Source organism: Balaenoptera acutorostrata, chromosome 13 (genome assembly GCF_949987535.1).
Source record: "Balaenoptera acutorostrata chromosome 13, mBalAcu1.1, whole genome shotgun sequence".
Taxonomy (NCBI): domain Eukaryota; kingdom Metazoa; phylum Chordata; class Mammalia; order Artiodactyla; family Balaenopteridae; genus Balaenoptera; species Balaenoptera acutorostrata.
The window spans coordinates 26,229,643-26,251,349 of NC_080076.1; the positions used below are offsets into that span (position 1 = coordinate 26,229,643).

Consider the following 21,707-nt stretch of genomic DNA (forward strand, 5'->3'; position numbering starts at 1 on the left):
GCGCCGGGGCGACCGAGCCAAGCTCTGCCGCCCCGGTGTCCTGGGCCGGGTGTGGACCTAAAAATACCCGGCGGTCTGGAGCCTGTGCTCCGGGTGCCGGCGGGTCCGGCCGGGCCGCAGAGGGCGTCTGGAGACCGGAGAAACGGCGGCCGCCTGGCCCCTCGCCTCGGCCGGGGCTGTCCCTTTAAATCCTGGAGGAGGCAAAGAGAAAAAAGAAAGAAAAAAGACGCGGAGCCCCGAGCGGAGGGTGGCTCTGCCAGGCCCCCCACTCCGCCCCCGCGCCGCGGCCTGACTGCCGCCCGCCGCCGGCGCGGGTCCTGGGCGCCCCCAGCAGCGCCGCCCCCAGCCACAGTTACTGTCAAAATAGAAATTAATTGGAGCCGAGGAGGAGGTTGAGACGCAGCAAGTGCATGTGTGGCAGGGCGGGGAGGGGGTGCAGGGGAGGGGGCGGGCGCGCGAGAGAGGCGACCTCAGACATCCGGGCCCTTTAGCCCAGTGCGCACCCCGAGCCGCTGGCGCTGGCAGCGCGGGCGCCAGGCGCGGGGCGCAGGGCTGACAGCAGCGGCGCGGGAGGCGGGGCACGAGGAGGGCGGAGGCGCGGAGCGGGGAGGGAGGAGCTGCCGCGCGCCCGCCACTGCCGCTCGGCTCCACACAGCCGGCGCAGCCCAGCCACGAGACTCTGACAGCCGAGCGGCCCGCGCAGCTCCGGCGCACAGGGACGGACGGCGGCGAAGGCGGACGCGAGGACAGCGGCCGGCGCCAAGTGCAGGAGGCGCGCGGGTCCGGCGGCGCGCAGAGGTGAGTGGCTTCGCGTGCCGGGCTGGGGCATCGACTGCGAGGGTCGCGGTCTCCACCGCATCTCGGCTGCTGAGGCGGGTCGGGGGTCGCGGGGCGCCCGGAGGGTGGCTCCGCATCGCAGGAGCCGGGGAGCGATCTCCCGGGCTGTTGCTAGGAGGCCGGCGGTCCGCGCACCCTGGGGCGCAGGCTGGGGCAGGGGCGCCCCCGGCGCGGCGGGCAGGAGGCGGGGGGCTGTGGTGGCTATTCAGGGGCTCCGTTCGGCAGCCATGCAACGGGAGGAGGCGGGAGGAGGGAGGGAGGAGGGGAGAGCCAGCGAAGAGCGAGCCAGCGAGCGGGCGCCGCGCCTCCTGGCTGGCACCGCGGCCCGGAGCGAAGTGGCGCGCGGGGCTGGAAGGGAACTTATACGGGCGCGTGCGGCCCCGGGCTCGGCGGCGCCTTTGGGCCCGGGCGGGGCGGGTCTGTCGGCAGCCACAGGTGGTTTCTGCCAAAACTTTTACCGCACTTCTGCCGGGAAGGCGCGGGAACATTTTGGAGAGTGGCGGTTTCTTGAGACTTTGGCACCCGCATTGAGGTCTTATCTTGAAGATTAGGAAAGGGACTGGAAAGTCTGGGACCCGGCATCTCGCGATGCGCCTCAAGGGCGTCGTAGCGGTCCCTGCTCGAGGTGGTGTCTTTGCAGGATCCTGAGACCCATGCTGCTGTCCAGTTGGGAAGTTGCGAGAACTGGGAGCACTCAACGGTTCCTCTGTGCCTCGGGAAAGTTAAGCGAAGGCCGGCCCGGTACCTGTCGCCCGCAAGGGTCAGCACAAAGTCTCTTCCTAGCGACGCGCACGGGAACCGGGCGCGCCTTCGCTCATGGTGTGCGCATCTCCTGGTCCTTTGAAAGCGAATCGTCTCCGGCCACTGTGTTGCTTTGTTACTAGGGCTGCTTCTTTGATTTCATTAGGAAGAAGGCCAGGAGGAGCCAAAGAAAAGAGAAGCGGCAACAACTCCCGTTTCCTTTGAATCCAGCCGCGGGGGCTGGTACCCAAGCCGAGGTGTGGAGGGTCCAGGACCGAGGGGAGCCAGGAGTCTGTGGCTTGTGCTGCCTGCCCAGGGAGCCTCGCTGGACCATTCTCCAGGCGAGGGCTGGGGTTTCTGGGGCCTCCGGGACGGAAAGAGCGATGACGGTGGGAAGGGAAGACCCTCACAAGAGGAAGATGTGCCTTGGTCAGCTCTGGGAGACAGGCTCTGAGAAATCCAGTGGTTTGGCCCTGTTCCTCATTGGCCAGGTTGACAAATCCAGGGCAGCGGAGGTTAGCACCACCCGGGTAGCTCCATCCTGGGCTGAAAGAAATCATTATTCCCAGAATGGGTCTGATATCCGGGTGTTGCAAGTCAGTACAGAACTGCATGGGAGTTGGAAACACTCAGTCCTTCATTCTGGCTGGTTCTGTTCCCACTCCTTATTCCCCCAGCCCCAGCAAGTACCTGAGCAGAAAGCATGTCCTTTGCTTTAAAGGAAGTCACAGAATTTTGGAGCTGAAAGAGACCCCAGAAATATTAAAGAGTGCTCATTTTACAGAGGAGCAGATTCAGGCCCGAGGAAGGAGAGTGACCTGCCACAGTGGTTAGAGGCCCAGGGAGACTAGAAATGACATCAGCCTCCCAGACCGGGGTGGAGAGAGTTCCCTCAACAAGGCCTTGTAGGGCCTGAGATCAGAAATGCCACTCCCACACCCCAAGCCCATCATGGGCTCATTATCTGGTACTTTCTACATCCATGCCTGCCAGCTAATTTCCTGTCCTCTGCCCTTGGCTTAAAAAAATCAGAACTGTCACTGCAGATTTCCAGTCTGACACTATCCCAACTTTTCCTGCTCCCTCCTCACCCCAAATTCCTCAAACTCCTTTTGTAACATAATGTGGCTTGATTAGCCAAGATGAGTTTGCAGCTTGTCTCACTGTGAGGCACCCACTTTCCGTAGGATGCCAGAACTCTGTTTTCCTGGTAATTAGGTTTTACAGATATTTTTGAAAGGGAGCCCAATTCTGGATCAATCACACTTGGGCACAAATGCTGTGCTGTTGTGGATACTAAATGAGAAAGATGAGCAATTATCTGGGGGTGTTGGAATAAATGTTGTTATGGGTATTTGACACAGCTATTAGACATCAATGAGTGGGTTTTCCGTAAATGTTTTTTACGTTGTATTTTATTGAGCAAACAAAGTGTCTTAATTAAAAAGAACTGCGAGTTGGCCATTTAAATGTTAGCCACTTGTTTCTTACCAGTGTGTATGGGCAGGAAGGATCTGAGTGATAAACAGAATGATTGTTAAGAGAACTTTTTTCTCCTGAACCTAAGTATTCTAGGGCAATGCTTATTCTTCAGTCTAAAATGTCATGTACGGTCCAGCAGAACCGTATTAAATCAAAATAATTCTGGATGTGGTGTGTGTCAATCTGTATTAGTCAGAAACGACTTATAAGAGAGAACATTTTGTAAGTTTTACGCTTTCAAGGGCACGCAGTATCAAGAATTCAAGGCTAATGCAGTGGCACCGAGCATAATTCTTCTCTCATGAACAGATAAGAATCAATGTCCCCATAGCTGCACTTGAGGCTTCTGGAGAAGAAACCAAGATCTGGTATCTTCATGATAATACGATGTTATAGTTTGACACTGCCTTTTCACTTTCACTGCATGCTAATCTCATAGGTAACTCATAGTTCATAGTTCATCTCTTAACAGATAGGGAAACCAAGGCAGAGAGAGGGGAGAATGTTATTGCTGTAACTCCATTCACTGCAGTAACATACTCTGAGCATGCAGCTTGGGGTTTCTGGGCCGACCAGGGTGAAAGAGTCCCCCTAATAATATTGCGACCCCCCCAGCCCTCTGCAGCACTGCAGTCACAAAGGGGTTTAGAGGTGTGGCAGGGTTACAGTGACAGTTCATGGGCGGCCACTCACTCCCATGGGGGCCTGAAGGGCTGCGTTCTCCACCCCGACTGTGGGTGAGCCATTTCCCTCCCTCTTCCAGAAGGCTGTGGGAACTTGGGCGAGGAGGGACCAGCTGGCTGAGGCTGGGGCGGGGGTGTGGGATCTGTGCCTGTGGAGGGCTGAAGGAGTCCAGGCTATTTATAACCCCTCCTCCCCTCCTGGGAGGAAGAGACTCAAGGGTCTGGAACCAGGCTTGGCGCTGACTTCTCCCCAGGATGGCTGTGCCCACTGGAAGAAAACCTGCCACCCACTGCATGGCGGGGGCTGGAGTGAACCCTGACCCGTGTGGAGGGGCCCCGCGGGGCTTCTGGCAACTTCAGCTGCTCTGGGGGATCTGGGATACAAGCACTCAGCAAACAAAAAGCACCCCTAGAGCCAGTGTGGGTGCTTTTTCTCAGGCACTGACCCCCCCATTTGTACAAAATGAGGCGCACCCCAGAAACCTCACAGGGTAGAGCTTAAGAACCTGCTCAAGTGGGGGTAATTTGCTTCTCTGAATAATGGCAGCGATGATTTTTATGCAGGAGGAGATTCTGAAAGCCACAAATCAGACGTGGCTCCCTGTGACCGTGAGCTGTGGCATCTGTTTGGTGCTGGTTGCCGAGGTCTGAGGCGTGCAGCCAGGGCTCTTTCCCTCCTCCCCACTCCCTCCCCAGACTAGTCCCCTTTGGTCCCCCTCACCTCCCACTCTTCAAGCCAACACTAAAACCCTCCTTTGTCTTCAGATACATAGTACCTGCCATCCCACCGACTACAGCTTCATTCCTGAGACTGGGCGTATTTTCTCCCTGGGTCAGTGGAGGGAGGAATGGGGGTGGGGGGGGCAGGCAGAGGAAGCAGGCGGGGCACTGAGCTTGTCTCTCTGTTTAACCCCTTGGAGTGAATTAATCCACCCTTCAGAACCATGTCAGGCGCTCACAGCAGGTTTCACCAGGAGGCCTACCTGGAGAGGTGGGTGCTGGGCAGCTCGTGGCCAACGGTGGTGCCCTGAGAGCCTGGGGCAGCTTTTGGGGGCGGGGCTTGTGTTGCTCATCGTCACACCCTCAGCGCCCACCGCAAGGCCTGGGCACGGAAGATGTTTGCTGAACGCACACCGAGGGCTGGGCATGGGTGGATGGGTGGACGGCAGTCAGGCTTGCTCTTTCGTTGCCATCAGCTGTGTTCCTTGGCGCTGTGAAGGGGGTGTTGGCAGGGCAAGGATCTAGAAACGGAGTGTGGATGAGAAGAGATGGGGTTCCATGGGCATTTTGAGAGCCCCAAGTCAAGCTGATTGCCTGTCTGGGATGATGGGAATCCTGTCATCAATTCGACTGATAGCGTTGCATTCCTGCTCTGAGGGCTGTCACAGCACAACCCAGCCTCACAAAGCCACAGCGGGACTCTCCTCTAGTGAGGCAGGTGGGCTGCTCCTGTGTTACCCTCCTGTGGGCTCTCTGGGGTCTGGCCCCTGCCTGCCTCTCTGACCCTCCTCCACTCCCTGTACTCCAGCCACCTGGCTCCTTTTTGTTCCTTGAACACACGGAGCTCACGTGTTTCTCCTTGTCTGTTCTCCTGTCTGCAAGGCCCTTCCTGCAAATCTTCCCACAGCTGGCTTCACCTTGTCATTAGATCTCAACTGAAACAGCCTGGTAATACGTTTGTCATAGCGTCCCAATCTATCTGGGATAGAAACTTGATTCTCCTGCTGTCTATCGTCTGCCTCCCCGACTAGAATGTAAGCTCCAAGAAGGCAGGGAGCTTGTCTGTTTTGCTCCCCATTGTATCCCCAACCCCAGAACAGTGCCTGGCATGTGGCAGTGGCTGAGGAAATAGTTGGTGAGTGCTATGATCATTAGTGCTAGGGGGTGTATGAAGATGAATCAACCAGGGGCCCTGCCCTCGGGATCTCTTTAGCCTAGAGGTGGATATAAAGCTTGTTCATACTCACTCTGATGTGTGGCAGGAAGGGAAGCTGGCATTCGAGAGATACAGCCCAGGAGGGCTGTGGTCTAGCAGTGTTAGCCCTGATTCGACAAGGCTGGTTGGCTTAGGTGGAGAGGTCTTCTTTCAGGTGTTTTGTTATGAGTTGGGGACCTCGGGAAGCTGAGCCACTTCCAGCACTGAAGTTCCTCCAGCTTGCTTGGCTGCCACCTCTCTCCCTCTCTCTTCTGTTTATTTACTTCTTTGGTGAGCAAGAGTTCCAAGCATAATGCCATCCTTGGAGAGTTAGGAATGTTGTGTTTTTCCACCAGCTCCATTCATTTGCAGCCTCCTCAGAACAGCTGTGGACAGCTGGCTGCCAGCGTGGATGTGGGGAGAGCTTCTCTTCAGGGCCAAGGGGTACACTCAGCCCTGCAGGAATGGGGAATTTCATTTGTGTTTCACACCCTGCTGATTTCCAAACCCCACTGAAATGGTGCCTGTAAAAACAGATTCATGAGGAAATTAAAAAACTATTAGCATTCAGTTTGCTGCTTATTTTCTGATTATAAAAGCAATAAGGGTCATGATGGAAAATTTTGAAAATATGGAAAGGTGTAAAATTAAAACAGAAAACTGCTTACAACACCCTGATTTTGGAATATTTCCTTCCAGTCTTTTTTCTGTATCCACTAACACACGCACGCGTGTGTGTGTGCGTGTGTGTGTGCATGTGCACACACAGAGACCTACTCGCATATAAATGTATTAAGATTAAATGTTGTTTTCTACAACTTTCAAAACCCATATCATCTTTTAATAGACAGAAGGTTTCTTTTTCTTGGGAGTCTGGAAAATTCCCACTGTGAATCACTGATATTTAGAAGAAAATGTATTTTCCAAGTCTCCTCACTGGTTGAGAATACTTCAGTAAGCTTTACCATCCACAGTTTGAGTTAGGAAATCAGCTCTCCCTCCTGCCCACCCCCAACACTGGATGTGGTTAGAAAGGTACTTCTCACTAAGTACCTACCTCCGTGACCTTGTTAAGAGCCACTGGTATATGGTGTTGCAAGCTGTCCCTCAGTGAGCGTTCTATCACATTTACCAATGCCATCATGCTCTTTAGAAACATATTTTAATGGGTGTGTTGCATTCCTTCACGTAATGTATCATACTTTATTTATAATTACAAAACACAAAACAAAACCCAGTGCCCATTAGCTAATCATTCCTTGACCTACAAATAACAGCAGGAGAATCTTGAGAAATATGAACCAGTATCATTGGATTAGCGTGTTTAGGGCATCACCATTTGGGGAAAACCTTGGTTCCTTCAGAAGCCCAGGGGCTTTGTCACTGTCACTGCTATGCCCATGGTCTAGAAGAACACCCAGCGTGCAGTGGAGGCTCACGATATATTTTGCTGAATGAGTGAAATACAGAATACTTCCTGTGGGAGGTGAGACCCTGATTAAGCCCATTGGTGTCAAGGCTTCTTTTGAGTGTGAGTTTGCTGGAGAAGGAGTGCAGGGCCCTGGGGAGGGGTGGGGGAGAGCATCACCTCCTGGGAAGCAGAGTAGGAAAGGGCAGCATGGGAAGCGGCTTTCTGACTTAATAGTTTTGATTGGTTTTTGGAGGAGGTGAAGTTTAGGTGGAGTCTTGATGTAAGGAGCTAATGGCACTTAATTCCATGAGACAGGAACTAGAGGGCACCCAGGGAGGAGCAACCTCAAGGTCAAGAGAGCCCCAAGGTCAAGAGAACCTCAAGGTCAAGAGTGCGGGGACAGGTTTGCCAGCCTAGGATGTGGGGTGTAGCCCAACCAGGGAGTGGCTAGAGACAGAGATCCTTCGAACCAGAAGCTCCTCAGGAGCACAGAACCTACTCCCAGGGGAGGATGGGTCCCCAGGGACCATGGGGTCTCCAACCCTGCCTCAGGCAGGTATTGTCCCCATCCTGCAGATAAGGAAACTGAGACACGTGCAGGGGTGGTGAGGAGCATGGGTCTGGAGCTGATCAGACCTGAACCCTATGTCTTGGCCACTTTCAGGTGGTCACCTTGGGCACATTACTTAACCTCTCTAAGCTTTAGTTTCCTTATCTAGAAAACAGTGATAACCAACTTCATAGGGTGGTTGAGAAAATGGGATGAGATGATACACACAAAGTACTCTGCACAGCTCCTGACAAAAATGAGGGGTCCCCACATGGAAGCCACAATTATTCACGTGTTTTGTGATTTCTATTTCTAACCTGAAGGGAGAGGAGAGAGAAGACCAAGGATTCGTGTTGAAGAACTTTCAAGACTTTGTTTTCTTCCCCCTCCTCCTCCTCCTCCTCCCCAAGCTACCACTATACTTCAAGGGATAAAAATCCTACGAGACAGTTGACTGTTGGGAAGCCAGTGCTCACATGTAGGTAGAATTAATGTCACTTGAGGGGTGACAGGATCCCTCTCCTTCCCTACGTCCTACAGAAGGGGAGACACACTCCTTACGGTCGTCCTGAGGCTTCAGTGGCTCAGTCTCGATTTTGTTGTCAGGGGCACACTGCTCAGGAACGCCTGGTGTGGTTGGTCTTTAGAATAGAGAATGGCCACACAGAGTCCGGGACACGGGACAGGTCAGTTTTGCCGACTGGGAGCTGAATGGATAAACGGCTTATGACCTGGAGCAGCACAGCCTAGTGAAGATATAATGTGAGCCATGCAGGTAATTTAAAATTTTCTAGTAGTCACATTTAAAAAAAGTAAAAAGAGATGGGTAAAATGAATTTTAGTAAGGTTTTTTGTTTAACCCAATATATCCAAAGTATTATCATTTCAACACGTGACACCAGTCACATTTCAAGAGCTCTGTAGTCTGGAGACAGGGCAGGGGGCCTGGGGCACAGGTCAGGAGGGTCAGTCTTGGGGAGGCTGGTGCTACTTGGGGGACTCTGTATGGCCAGGGGAGGAAATGTGTCAAAAGCAAGCAATTTAGGGAAGAAATGAAGGGTTGTGAGACCTGACTTTTATCCTGGCATGTGGAGGGCGAATTGTGTATTCCTGGGCGCCATTCCACTATGGGCCTCGGTTTCCTCAACCACAAAAATGAGATTGTATTATCTCAGAGCCATTCCGGCTCTGGTGTTCTCTAATTCCTGCGAGAAAGGCATGGAAAGCACATTTAGCCACTTCCTAAGTTTGAAGTGGGTGGAGATGGGGCTTGGAGAGAAAGTTTGGGCAACAGAGAAACCTGCTGGGCACCACGTTTTAAAGCATCTCATTGGAAAGTTCTGCCTGGACAGTTTAGAGAGACATACACGCCTCTCTAAGCCTCTCCAAGAATGGACAATATCCAGTCACTGCCATTAAGTTACATTTATTTAAAAGTATGTTTTGGGGATGCAGGGGGACCTCCGTTAACTATTGTTTTTAAAAAGTGACATGTTTTCATTGTCTTTAAATCCTGAAGCTGCCTGTTGTTCCTGGTCATCCCAGATGGCTGTGAATGGCAGCCATAAAAGAGGGGAGGGGCCCTGCAGGAAATATTAGAACAAAAAAGGAAATATTTCAGCTCTGTCATAAATGGGCACTTGGCCTGTCCAGAGAGGATGTGGGAAGAGAGAGGAAAAAAGCAGCAGGTGTGTTTGGAGGGAAGGGTGTGTCTGCAAATGTATTTTAAGCTCCTGAAGTCTGAGGCGCTGGTTTCATCGCACTCTGGTGCGTAGGATTTGAGGTTTTTATCTCCCTGCCACAGACTTCTGTTGGGGGGAAGGAAACTCTCTCTCCTTTCTAAGGAGTGTTTCTTCTTTTTAAATTAGGTTGTCAGTAAGTAACTAGCTGTGTCTACCTGGGGATCCCCTGTTCCCACACAGGAAAGGGCCTATGTGCTCTAAGAGCTGGTCCAAACACTTCCATTCACGGAGGAGGAAACTGAGGGTCAGAGAGGCCCCGCCACTCTCTGAGGTCCCCCAGCAAGGCAGGGAGGAGCCCAGGCCAGTGCCAGCGGCTGCCACGTGTCCTTTCAGCCACACAAGGGTGCCTCCTGGGTTTTTGCTTTCTGCGCAGTTAACAGATGACTCAACCAGGCTGCCTTGAATCATTTTTAAATGAGGATTTCTCTTTTATGTTTTCCTAAACTAGATTTTTTATTACTTTTCCACGCATTGTTTGCTTTGAATTTCTAATTTAATTTTTTCGAATAGGTCAATACTTACGTGGTTTAAAATTCAAAAGGTACAAAAGGGTATTCAAAGTAAACTGGCTTTCCCTCACCTCATCTCTTAGTTCCCTTATCCCTAGGCAACCACTGCTACGGGGCTCTTCAGTTTAAAGATACTGAATGCACATACTGGAAAATATGTATATGTGTGTGTATGTATACATACATGTGCATGTGTATTTAAAATTTTTTTTACCCAAATGGAAGCATACCATACACATTATATTTCACTTTACATTTTCCACTGAACAGTAAGTCTTGACTATAAAGAACTTCTTTGTTCTTTTTTGCTTGTTTGTTTTGACTGCGTAAATTCCATTGTATGGCTATACCTTGGCTTATTTAACCAGGCCCTTATAGATGGATATTTTGGTTTCCAGTCTTTTGCTTATCCAATACTCTTGGTTTTTACCCAATGATTTTTTTTTTTAAAAGGGAACGCTATTTATTTATTTATTTATTTATTTATTTTGGCTGTGTTGGGTTTTCGTTTCTGTGCGAGGGCTTTCTCTAGTTGCGGCAAGCGGGGGCCACTCTTCATCGCGGTGCGCGGGCCTCTGACTATCGCGGCCTCTCTTGTGGAGCACAAGCTCCAGACGCGCAGGCTCAGTAGTTGTGGCTCATGGGCCTAGTTGCTCTGCGGCATGTGGGATCTTCCCAGACCAGGGCTCGAACCCGTGTCCCCTGCATTGGCAGGCAGATTCTCAACCACTGCGCCACCAGGGAAGCCCTACCCAATGATTTTTTTTTTTTTATGAAAGGAAACCTTGAGTTTTCTGAATACAAACTGATAGCCTTCTAAGCTTGCTGATTTATTGTTCACAAGGTGCTTCAAAGAATAAAATTGCTTAATTGTTTAAGGATTGAGAGCAGAATAAACAATTTTTTGCATTGAACTTCCTGGAAAACAAATCCTATGGTCGACATTATTAAACCAATGTTTCTTGAGTTCCTACTGTGTGCTGTGCCAGGCAATGGGTGCAGGTGGGGAAGCAAAGGAGAAGGAGGCTTGTAGGACAGCACTCCTGTTCTCGGCCTGGAGTCGGGGGCGGGGGTGACTTTGATGGAGGAAGAGAACAGTTAAAGCAGCACTGGGGGCGGCCTAGATGAAGGGGAATAAAAGCCACAGAGGGGATGCTAGGGCCTTTGACTGGGGGTGGGGGCAGGGTGTCAGGGAGGGGCCGTGGGCTGACTGGCTGTATGTGAGCGGTGAGGTTTCCTGCCCACAGCTCATGAAACCATGTCCTTGGTCCCTCTCATCTGCCTCTCTTGGTCACCGTCCATCTGCAGAGTCCTCCATAGCGCTGGGTCTGGGGCCCCAGCTCAGCCAGGTAGACTCTGTGTCCTTGCTGTGCTCCTTCTGAGCTTGAGGGGCTTTGAAACCGCTCTTTATCCCAGGAAGACAGAGCTGTCCTCAGTCTGGAGAGCAAGGCTCTCCCTCAGGCCAATCCCTTCTCAGCAAATGGACAGTGATGGCAGAGCAGCCCCATGGACAGAGGGGACTGGGGTCAGTGGAGAGAAATCAGTCCCACTGTGTTGAAGGAGGCACCCTCAGCCCGCTTGAACTGGAGTCCCCTGGGCTGTCCCTGTGTGTATGCAGCTCTGTGTTCCCTTCCCGGATTGAGGGCCATCTCCTTTCAGGAACACTGGCCCCAGTCCTTTCAGCCTGCCCTCTTGGAGGCTCAGAAAGCTTTCCAGAAGCAGCCCACAGCCTGAGTGTAGGCCTTTATCAGTGGGGTTGAAGGCAACCAACTAGAGTAGCTGAAGAGTTCCAGACTGGCCCTAGAAACTGCCCATCACAAAGAAGTTTTGCTTGTGTGTGGGGGTTGGGGGAGGGAAGCTGGGATCCCACTGAGAACACAAGGTGCATTGGAGCTCCCCCTGTGTCTCCAGCCTGGGCTAAGTTCTGCAGAGCATCAGAAGAAGCCCAAGACATGGTCTTGGCCTCAAGATCCGAAAACCTGGCTGGGAAAATGATGATGTATATAAGATATACACAAGCCTAATGCTGAAGAGCTAAATGATGCAGTATATCTTGTAAGAGCTGTAAGACTTTAAGGAAAAGAGAGGTTGTATGCCTGGAGTCGACAGGGTGTGAGACTTCAGACGGACCTCAGAAAGGGAGTGTGGTAGGAGGATGGGCACTGACATCAATTTAGCGACTGCTACATGGCAGGCACTGCCCAGGTGTAATGTGCCCATTCAATCCCACAGCAGCTTTTAGTTAGATGTTATTATTCCCATTTAACAGAGCTCAGATTTCAGAGCCCATATTCTTTCCACTGCACCTAAATTGACACTGAGGTTCCTAGAGATTATTCAGGGAGAGAGGAACAGCTTGTGCAAAGGAATGGCGGGACCAGTGTGCCCTGTGTCACACTCCACCAAGAAGTCGCCTCTTAGAAAAGCTTGTGTAGAAAGTAGGAGGAAGTACATTTGATTAAAGAGGTTGGGCTTGGAGGATGAATTGCAGTAAATCTTTTGTTTATTTTTGAATTTTACTTTATTTTTTTATACAGCAGGTTCTTATTAGTTATCCATTTTATACATATTAGTGTATATATGTCAATCCCAATCTCCCAATTCATCACATTCCCCCCTGCCCCATGTCACTTTCCCCCCTTGGTGTCCATATGTTTGTTCTCTACATGTGTGTCTCTATTTCTGCCCTGCAAACCGGTTCATCTATACCATTTTTCTAGGTTCCACATATATATGTTAATATAAGATATTTGTTTTTCTCTTTCTGACTTACTTCACTCTGTATGACAGTCTCTAGATCCATCCACATCTCTACAAATGACCCAATTTTCTTCCTTTTTATGGCTGAGTAATATTCCATTGTATATATGTACCACATCTTCTTTATCCATTCATCTGTCAATGGGCATTTAGGTTGCTTCCATGACCTGGCTATTGTAAATAGTGCTGCAATGAACATTGGGGTGCATGTGTCTTTTTGAATTACGGTTTTCTCTGGGTATATGCCCAGTAGTGGGATTTTTGGGTCATACATGGTAATTCTGTTTTTAGTTTTTTAAGGAACCTCCATACTGTTCTCCATAGTGGCTGTATCAATTTACATTCCCACCAACAGTGCAAGAGGGTTCTCTTTTCTTCACACCCTCTCTAGCATTTGTTTTTTGTAGATTTTCTAATGAAGCCCATTCTAACTGGTGTGAGGTGATACCTCATTGTAGTTTTGACTTGCATTTTTCTAATAATTAGTGATGTTGAGCATCCTTTCATGTGTTTGTTGGCAATCTCTGTATCTTCTTTGGAGAAATATCTATTTAGGTCTTCTGCCCATTTTTGGATTGGGTTGTTTGCTTTTGATATTGAGCTGCATGAGCTGCTTGTAAATTTTGGAGATTAGTTCTTTGTCAGTTGCTTCATTTGCAAATATTTTCTCCCATTCTTAGAGTTGTCTTTTCATCTTGTTTGTAGTTTCCTTTGCTTTGCAAAAGTTAGGTCCCATTTGTTTGTTTTTGTTTTTATTTCCATTACTCTAGGAGGTGGATCAAAAAAGATCTTGCTGTGATTTATGTCAAAGAGTCCTTCCTATGTTTTCCTCTAAGAGTTTTATAGTGTCCAGTCTTACATTTAGGTCTCTAATCCATTTTGAGTTTATTTTTGTGTATGGTGTTAGGCAGTGTTCTAATTTCATTCTTTTCCATGTAGCTGTCCAGCTTTCCCAGCACCACTCATTGAAGAGACTGTCTTTTCTCCATTGTATATCCTTGCCTCCTTTGTCATAGATTAGTTGACCATAGGTATGTGGGTTTATCTCTGGGCTTTCTATCCTGTTCCATTGATCTATATTTCTGTTTTTGTGCCAGTACCATATTGTCTTGATTACTGTAGCTTTGTAGTATAGTCTGAAATCAGGGAGTCTGATTCTTCTAGCTCCGTTTTTTTTCCCTCCAGACTGCTTTGGCTATTTGGGGTCTTTTGTGTCTCCATACAAATTTTAAGATTTTTTGTTCTGGTTCTGTAAAAAATGCCATTGGTAATTTGATAGGGATTGCACTGAATCTGTAGATTGCTTTGGGTAGTATAGTCATTTTCACAATATTGATTCTTCCAATCCAAGAACATGGTATATCTCTCCATTTGTTGGTATCATCTTTAATTTCTTTCATCAGTGTCTTCTAGTTTTCTGCATACAGGTCTTTTGTCTCCCTAGGTAGGTTTATTCCTAGGTATTTTATTCTTTTTGTTGCAATGGTAAATGGGAGTGTTTCCTTAATTTCTCTTTCAGATTTTTCATCATTCTTGTATAGGAATGCAAGAGATTTCTGTGCATTAATTTTGTATCCTGCTACTTTACCAAATTCATTGATTAGCTCTAGTAGTTTTCTGGTGGCATCTTTAGGATTCTCTATGTATAGTATCATGTCATCTGCAAACAGTGACAGTTTTACTTCTTCTTTTCCAATTTATACTCTTTTTATTTTTTTTTTCTTCTCTGATTGCCATGGCTAGGACTTCCAAAACTATGTTGAATAATAGTGGTGAGAGTGGACATCCTTGTCTTGTTCCTGATCTTAGAGGAAATGCTTTCAGTTTTTCACCATTGAGAATGATGTTTGCTGTGGGTTTGTTGTATATGGCCTTGATTATGTTGAGGGAGGTTCCCTCTATGCCCACTTTCTGGAGAGTTTTTATCATAAATGGGTGTTGAATTTTGTCAAAAGCTTTTCTGCATCTATTGAGATGATCATATAATTTTTATCCTTCATTCTGTTAATATGGTGTATCACATTCATTGATTTGCATATATTGAAGAATCCTTGCATCCCTAGGATAAATCCCACTTGATCATGGTGTATGATCCTTTTAATGTGCTGTTGGATTCTGTTTGCTAGTATTTTGTTGAGGATTTTTGCATCTATATTCATCAGTGATATTGGTCTGTAATTTTCTTTTTTTGTAGTATCTTTGTCTGGTTTTGGTATCAGGGTGATGGTGGCCTCATAGAATGAGTTTGGGAGTGTTCCTTCCTCTAATTGCAGTAAATCTTAACTCCCAGCCTGTTTACCTCTCTGTCCAGTTCACTTCTGATTTTCACCTGGTTTAGCTCAATTCTTGTATGCTTCAGGGGATGCCATAATGTCGATTTTCGCATTAAATGATAGAATTTAGGAAGAGATAATCCACTTGATACCAAGTATTAAAACCATGCATTTCAGCCCAAAACCAAACTGGGGTAATTTTTATCCATTGACCAGTATCTCTTATGACATTTTGGGAGATTGTTTCTGGAGCCACTTAAGGCACTGTTGTAAAAATGCAACTACCAGCACAAAGAAATATCAGGTCATTGGACTCAGGTGTTAAGACATCCCAGAGGTGTGTGTTTATCAATGTTTTCTTTTTTTAAAAATAAATTTATTTATTTATTTATTTATGGCTGTGTTGGGTCTTCGTTTCTGTGCGCGGGCTTTCTCCAGTTCCGGTGAGTGGGGGCCACTCTTCATCGCGGTGCACGGGCCTCTCACTGTCGCAGCCTCTCCCATTGCGGAGCACAGGCTCCAGACGCGCAGGCTCAGTAGTCAAGGCTCACAGGCCTAGCCGCTCTGCGGCATGTGGGATCTTCCCAGACCAGGGCTCGAACCCGTGTCCCCTGCATTGGCAGGCAGATTCTTAACCACTGCGCCACCAGGGAAGCCCTATCAATGTTTTCTAATCCTGTAGATGGATGGTTCTATATTTCAGCTTCTATGAGAGCCACGTGACTTGTTAATGACCTTGTGGCTCACAGTCAAGGAGGAGAATTCCTCATTCATTACACTCTCTCTGTGTGCTGTGGGCCAAGTAGTACGTGTTGTTAAGGGTGGTGAATGGACAGGAGCAGAGGAAAGTATGGGAAGGCTAGTAAATCTGGGTAATGGTTAGGTTGTGAGATGTGCTGGAGAGATTCAAGGATCCCATTCCAAGGCCCAAGTTTGCGTAAGTGTCCTCCAGTAGGTTTCTATCCATCTATGTAATCTCAGTGTTCCTCCTCCCTGGTACTAACTTACAAATAAATATAAACCACTTGAATGAAAAAAGCCTGCCTGCTGTTTTTCTGACTGCTTTTAGCATTGGGAATTAATGAAGTCTTAGTAGATCTGAACCTCACCTGAAGAGGTTATGGGCGTCTTATTAGGCTTCTTGCCTTGATTCTTATAGAATGTAGAAAACTCCCCAAGGGTAGGAAAATGTTTCCTGTCTCTGGTTTAGCTCTGATGTTAGATGTGCTTGTGCAAGTCATCTCCTAACTCAGATTTCAGCTAGTTTCTGAGAAGCTGGAAATTGTGCTCACAAGCTGGGCAGTACTGATGAGAAAGCAGAGGGCAAGATCCCAGTCATTCTCCTTGCCAGCCATGGGAAAGCTGACGAGTGTGTGCTTGCCTTTGTCTACCTGGAGCCCTGGGATGTTTTCCTAAGGTGCTTTTAGAGGAGAGTGGGGCTGGAGGGAGAGGTTGTAAAAGTGAATTGTTTGATAAACTAATATTTCTGCTTACTTTTTGGAAAACTAAATCACGCTATGTTTTATCTCCATTGCTTTGCCAGAAATTCCTCATGACAGATTCTGATGCACCAGATTGAGCCATCTCGCTGAGCGGCACCTATTTGCAGAAGTCATTAGAAGCCATTGTTTAACCAGAGGCTTTTCTGTTCCTTCCTTGCAATTTTCAAGACCCTGCATTTGTACAGACCTGACTCAGCAACATTCTATTTTGAGAATTTACCTCTTCTCAGATTCTGGACTACGCTTCCCTAGTTTTCTGCCCTTTGTTCAGGAACGGCTATTGCGTAGCTCTTGAGTCCAGGTCTGAAGTAGTCTTGCCACATCTTTGTACCAGGACTCTGCCCAGCTCCTGGGTACAGGAGTGACTCCTCCTGCCTGCCTCATGGACAAACTAACATTTTCACCATTGTAAATTGTTACATTCCCGGGGAAAGTAGCCATTTGCCACAGTGGTAAAGCATTTCAATAGAGCATACATGCCCCCATCTCTCTCTCTCTCTCTCTCCCCGCCCCCGTACCTCCCTCTCTCCAACCCTCCTTCCCTCTCCCTTTCTCCTTCCCTTCTTAAATGGGATCCTAGATGGAAAGCGCCCAGCGTAGTGGCTGTCACAGAGCCCAGACCTCAATAAATATTATTGATTACTGCTAATATTATAATTATCATGTTCAAAAGGAAACCATAGCCCCCAGTCCCTTTGTGGTCACGCTTGAGAGTCAGAAAGCTCTCATAGCCTGGTGACCCATTCTGTTGTTTTTTTATACTCCATCCCTCATACACACACAGCATATTAAGAGTCTGTTCATTCTTGGGATGTGTGCGAAATTCCAGTTCCTGTCAGGAGAATTTATGTGTGGTTTTAGAGGGGATAATCGACCAGTTAGTACGTGCGCACTGATTTTATACACATACGCGTCGGCGTTTACAGCACACATTATAACATCTTCAGTCTCTGCCAAGAATGTGTATTTCTTAGCCCTGTGCATTTGCATATTATGGGTTCATAATTTCAAATAGCTGTAAAGATCTCTACAGGAAAATGTAGTCACTGTAGTCTGATGTTCTAAATCTCAATGTAGTAGTAGAACCGGGCTAATTTTTGCCCCTGCTAATGTACCAGCCCTGTAATTTTCACACACACACACACACACACACACACACACACACACCCCCTCTGACTTTACTTCCAAGCAAGGATTTAATAGCTGGGAGCTGAGTTATGCTGCCTATTCCCTAGACTTCATTACCTTTCCAAAATATATCGTACACTTGGCACAATGAACTGTGGTCTTATTACAGATGATTAAAAAGAAAAGATTTGTCAAAATAAATGAACCCACTGTATCTGATCTTCCCCTGGTTTGGGTCCCTCGCTTTCCACCCCTCACCCCACCATGCAGCTTTAGTCATCTGCCGTGCTTCTCGCTTAGCTGTGCTCCCTGACACGGCAGAGAGCTCTTCACAAATTGCCCTTTCAAGCTAATATCACCAGAAAATCCAGCCACCCACACCTCACCCTCTAATCAGTCATTAGAGAACCTGCCATTGGCAGCACTTGATTTGACCAAACAAAATAGAGCAGCGGGAAGAAAAGAAACTTAGACGTTTTTAAGGTCTTGCAGGTACCAGACACCTGAATTTTAAAAACAGTCACGTGGAGATTTTCTTTTTGAAGTTCAGAAAAAAAGGATGCCAAGTTGAAGTCTATTCTATCCCATTTCAGTGTAGGGAGAATTAAATAGCTGAGCCATAGGAGTCTTCCAATGTAGTGGTTGCAATGGAAATGCTGCAGAAGTTCACTGTCCCGGGGCTGACCTGGGCCACGGAATCGGCCAGGGCTGGGAAGGGGGTCCAGTGGCTTTCTTCACTGACTGGTCTGCTTTGCTCTTTTGTTGTTCAGTCAGAAAGTAAATGCTGCCCTGAAGACTGGGAACTGCATGCCCTTTGGAATATCTGGGAGGGTTCCAGCTTCCTTGAGGCAGGGGGACATCATTTTCCAGCTGCTGAAGTGGCAGCTGTCTGTGACTCAGATGCCGAGGTTGCTGACCTCAGGGTGCTTATGATCACCTTGCTGCCTCTTGGGTTGTGCCCCTTGTGGCTTATTTTTACTTAGGAACATTTGCTTTATTCGTGTGTGTGTGTGTGTGTGTGTGTGTGTGTGTGTGTACGTGTGTTCATCTTGAAATGTCCTGATTGAAACTTCCTTTAGTTTGCATTCGGAGCTTAATTGCAGAAGAATCAAATGAAAACTTTACATTATAAAAATTCTCTTTTTAAAACATTTTTAACAGCTTTATTGAGGTATAATTTATATGCCATAGAATTCACTTTGTTTTAGGTTTACCATGCAATGATTAATTTTTAATGACATAACACACATATATATATATGTATAGATATATATGTATGTCGGAGACTGCGGAAGGGGGAGGAAAAGAAGGAATCTTTTGTCCTCCACTTGCATTCTCTCCCTTCACCTTCCCTGCAGAAGGAGCCACGTGGGCAGGAAGTGTGGAGGGCAGAGGAGGCCCTCAGGGAGGGGAATACACTCTGGGCAGGCGCCTCCTGCTTCTGCTTGGCCCCACCCTGGCAGTTGGGGCTCTTCAGTGCTTGGACAACAACTGTTCCTCCCTGGTCATTAGCACTTCGCAAATGCCAAGGTATTGTCACATCATTAGCACATTTGGCTAAAACCATTTCCTGTTCTCACTCACAGACCGTGTTGCACCGGATTTCGGAGGTCATCCAGGCCAGTTCCCCTGTATACACACAGCCCAGTATTGTCCCTGGGGCTCAAGTAAGTGGTCCAGGGACACTCACTGGTCAGCAGAGCTGGGGCCAGATCCTGGTCTCCAAACTGTCCAGGACAGTGGCATGCCCTTCTCACTGCACTGCCCTGTCGGAATGGCCTAACGTGGGCGTGGGAAAGTGGGCAGGAAGGCAATGTGGAAGTTACCAAAGACCCATTTATCTCCTTACAGGCATCTCGTGTCCCAGCTCCCTAGCCCTGCTCCAGAGCTATCTTTTGCTGCTTTAAAGCGTCTCAGTAAGGACTCTGCGCTGTCCCAGTCTGATTTTTCAGCACTTCACATCATCTAGCAACCCTGAAAGGAGCAGAGGTCAAGTGGAGAACCCTCTCCCTCAGACCTTTATTCCAGAAGCAGCAATCCTTTGATTATACCTGAGAAGTCCAAGCAAGGAATTAGGCCAAACAGAGAAACAGCCATAGCTTGTACTTGGACTTCTGTGTAGAAACCACTGTTTTAAATCCTGGTTGCATTTTGTTGGTGTGTGTGTATGTGTGTGTGTGTGTGTGTGTGTGTGTGTGTTTTAAAAGAAAGTTCTGAGAAAATGATGTTTTGGGGGTAAAAAAGAGCATTTCATCTTGAAGAATTCAAAGCTGTGAACAAAAAGTGAGTAAAGAAACCAATTGTATGTAGATGCAAGTAGTTATTAGATAACCAATGTATGGTGGAAAGGGAAGATCTTATGCTTTGAAAGGCGAACAGTCCTTCCCTCTGATTCAAGGCACCATCACAGGGAATTCGCCCTGCTGGGATGCTTACTTAGAAGGCTTTCTCTTTCAGCTTTTGCCAGCTGGTGTGGAGCCGAAAGCCGACTAGTGGGGCAGAAAGCCAAGCTTTCCCTTGTGCTGAGAGCCAGAGGGGGAGAAGTAGGTAGACAGCAAACCCAAATAGAGGAGCAAAGTCATGACAGTTAAACAGTGGCAGTTACAGCCGGACAGTTCAATGCTTGAGCCTGTAGCAACTAGTTGAGCCAAGAAGACAGGAGTATCCTAGAGCAGCGATTCTCTAAAGGGGGCCCCCGGACCAGCCACATCAGCATCTCCTGGGAGCTTGTGAGAAATGCAGATTATCAGTCCCCACCCCACTGAGACCAACTGAGTCAGAAATTCTACACATGAGCCCAGTGATCTGTAGTTTAACCAGCTTTGCTGGAGGTTCTGATGAACTCTGCAGTTTGAGAACCACAGCCGTAGAAAGAGTGAGGGTAATGTTAAGCCATGATCGATCAATAGCAGCTGAGGGTCGGAGTACTGATCTGCATTGTTTGGTGAAGGTCACAATTTGTTGTCATGTCTGGTTAATTTATCAATAATAAAGAGTTTTATTACCCTATAGAATATATAGTTGACTGAATTGCATGTCAAAAGTCCAGTGAATTGGACATTATACTTTGCCTTATAACATGTTAAGCCTAAAATATTTCCAATAAAACTTTATTACAGGTGCTTCAAAAACAACCCCAAAATCCAATGAACTTCACTCAGAAAGAGCATAAAAGAGATCTTGAGAATCAGATCGACTGGCTTTAACTCCTGGTTCTGCCACTTACCGGTGATGGGAAGTAGAATGTTACTTAAGATTTCTGAGCCTCTTTTTTCTTGTTGAGTCAAATCAGGGTGAAAATTACCTACTTTATGGAGTTCTTGAGAGTAAAGGAGGCTGAGAGACACCAGGTAGGCAGAGTCTAGCTCAGGGCCTCTGCCACACAGAGGACTTCATTTCCTGGGCAGGTGCATTTTGAAGGCATTGCCATCACTTGGTGGCAGTCACCCAGATGACCATGGCTTTGCTTCTCAGGAATCGAGCACTAGCATTGGAAGGGATTTGGGTGATACAGTCCACTCACTTCATTTTATAGATGAGGAAATGGAAGCTTGGAGATTTTAAGCCACAAAGCTAGTTATTAGCAGAAAGAAGCCCAGAGCCCCTGTCTGCTGCAGCCCAGCTCAGCGGCGTTCTTGCCCAGGCCATTTGTCCTCACACGTTGACCCTGTATCACATGAAGGTGAGTGCGAGGGCCAGAGAAAGGGTCCTTGGTCAACTGCAAGGGCCTCTGGGCTGAGGAGAAGGAGGTTGAGGGCTGCCAGCTCGCAGTTGGGTTGTCCCTCTTGCTTGTCTCTCAATGCCTCGGTTTTCCTGGCGTGGAGAGCACAGTATGGATGCAGAGCCATGGCCGGTGAGGGTCTCCATGCCTTGGAGATGGTGGACTGCAGGTCTCGGTCTATCCCTGGAGAAGTGGAGGCTCAGAAAGGGCAGGTCTCGGGGTGGGCTTGGAGCTTACTCTGACTATGAAGCTGTTGGAAGGTTTTAAGCAGGTGGGTGATATGCTGTGATTCTAATTTTTAAACAAGCACCAGCAGTTATTAAAAATTGGCCTCTAAGTATTACTCTTGGACTAGACTGGGCATGATAGTGGGAGGGGCTTTTACTTTGCATTTTATTTATTACTCTGGAGTTTTTTGACCATGTCTTACTTTTATGATATGTGTAGGCATTC

At 48.0% G+C, this 21,707-nt stretch overlaps 1 protein-coding gene across 6 annotated transcripts in view; it reads left to right on the plus strand.

The window, feature by feature from the left end:
- Nucleotides 1-454: 454 nt before the first annotated feature.
- The window catches only part of ZBTB7C (zinc finger and BTB domain containing 7C), a 376,550-nt gene continuing 355,297 nt past the window's right edge, over nucleotides 455-21,707 (plus strand). For 4 of the 6 annotated variants that reach the window (XM_057527133.1, XM_057527132.1, XM_057527131.1 and 1 more), the window contains exon 1: nucleotides 456-798. The gene's annotated coding sequence lies outside the window, so the exon portion shown is untranslated. Of the gene's footprint in view, nucleotides 799-21,707 lie in introns of all 6 variants that reach the window. The other 2 variants (XM_057527128.1, XM_057527130.1) reach the window with 1 other exon arrangement.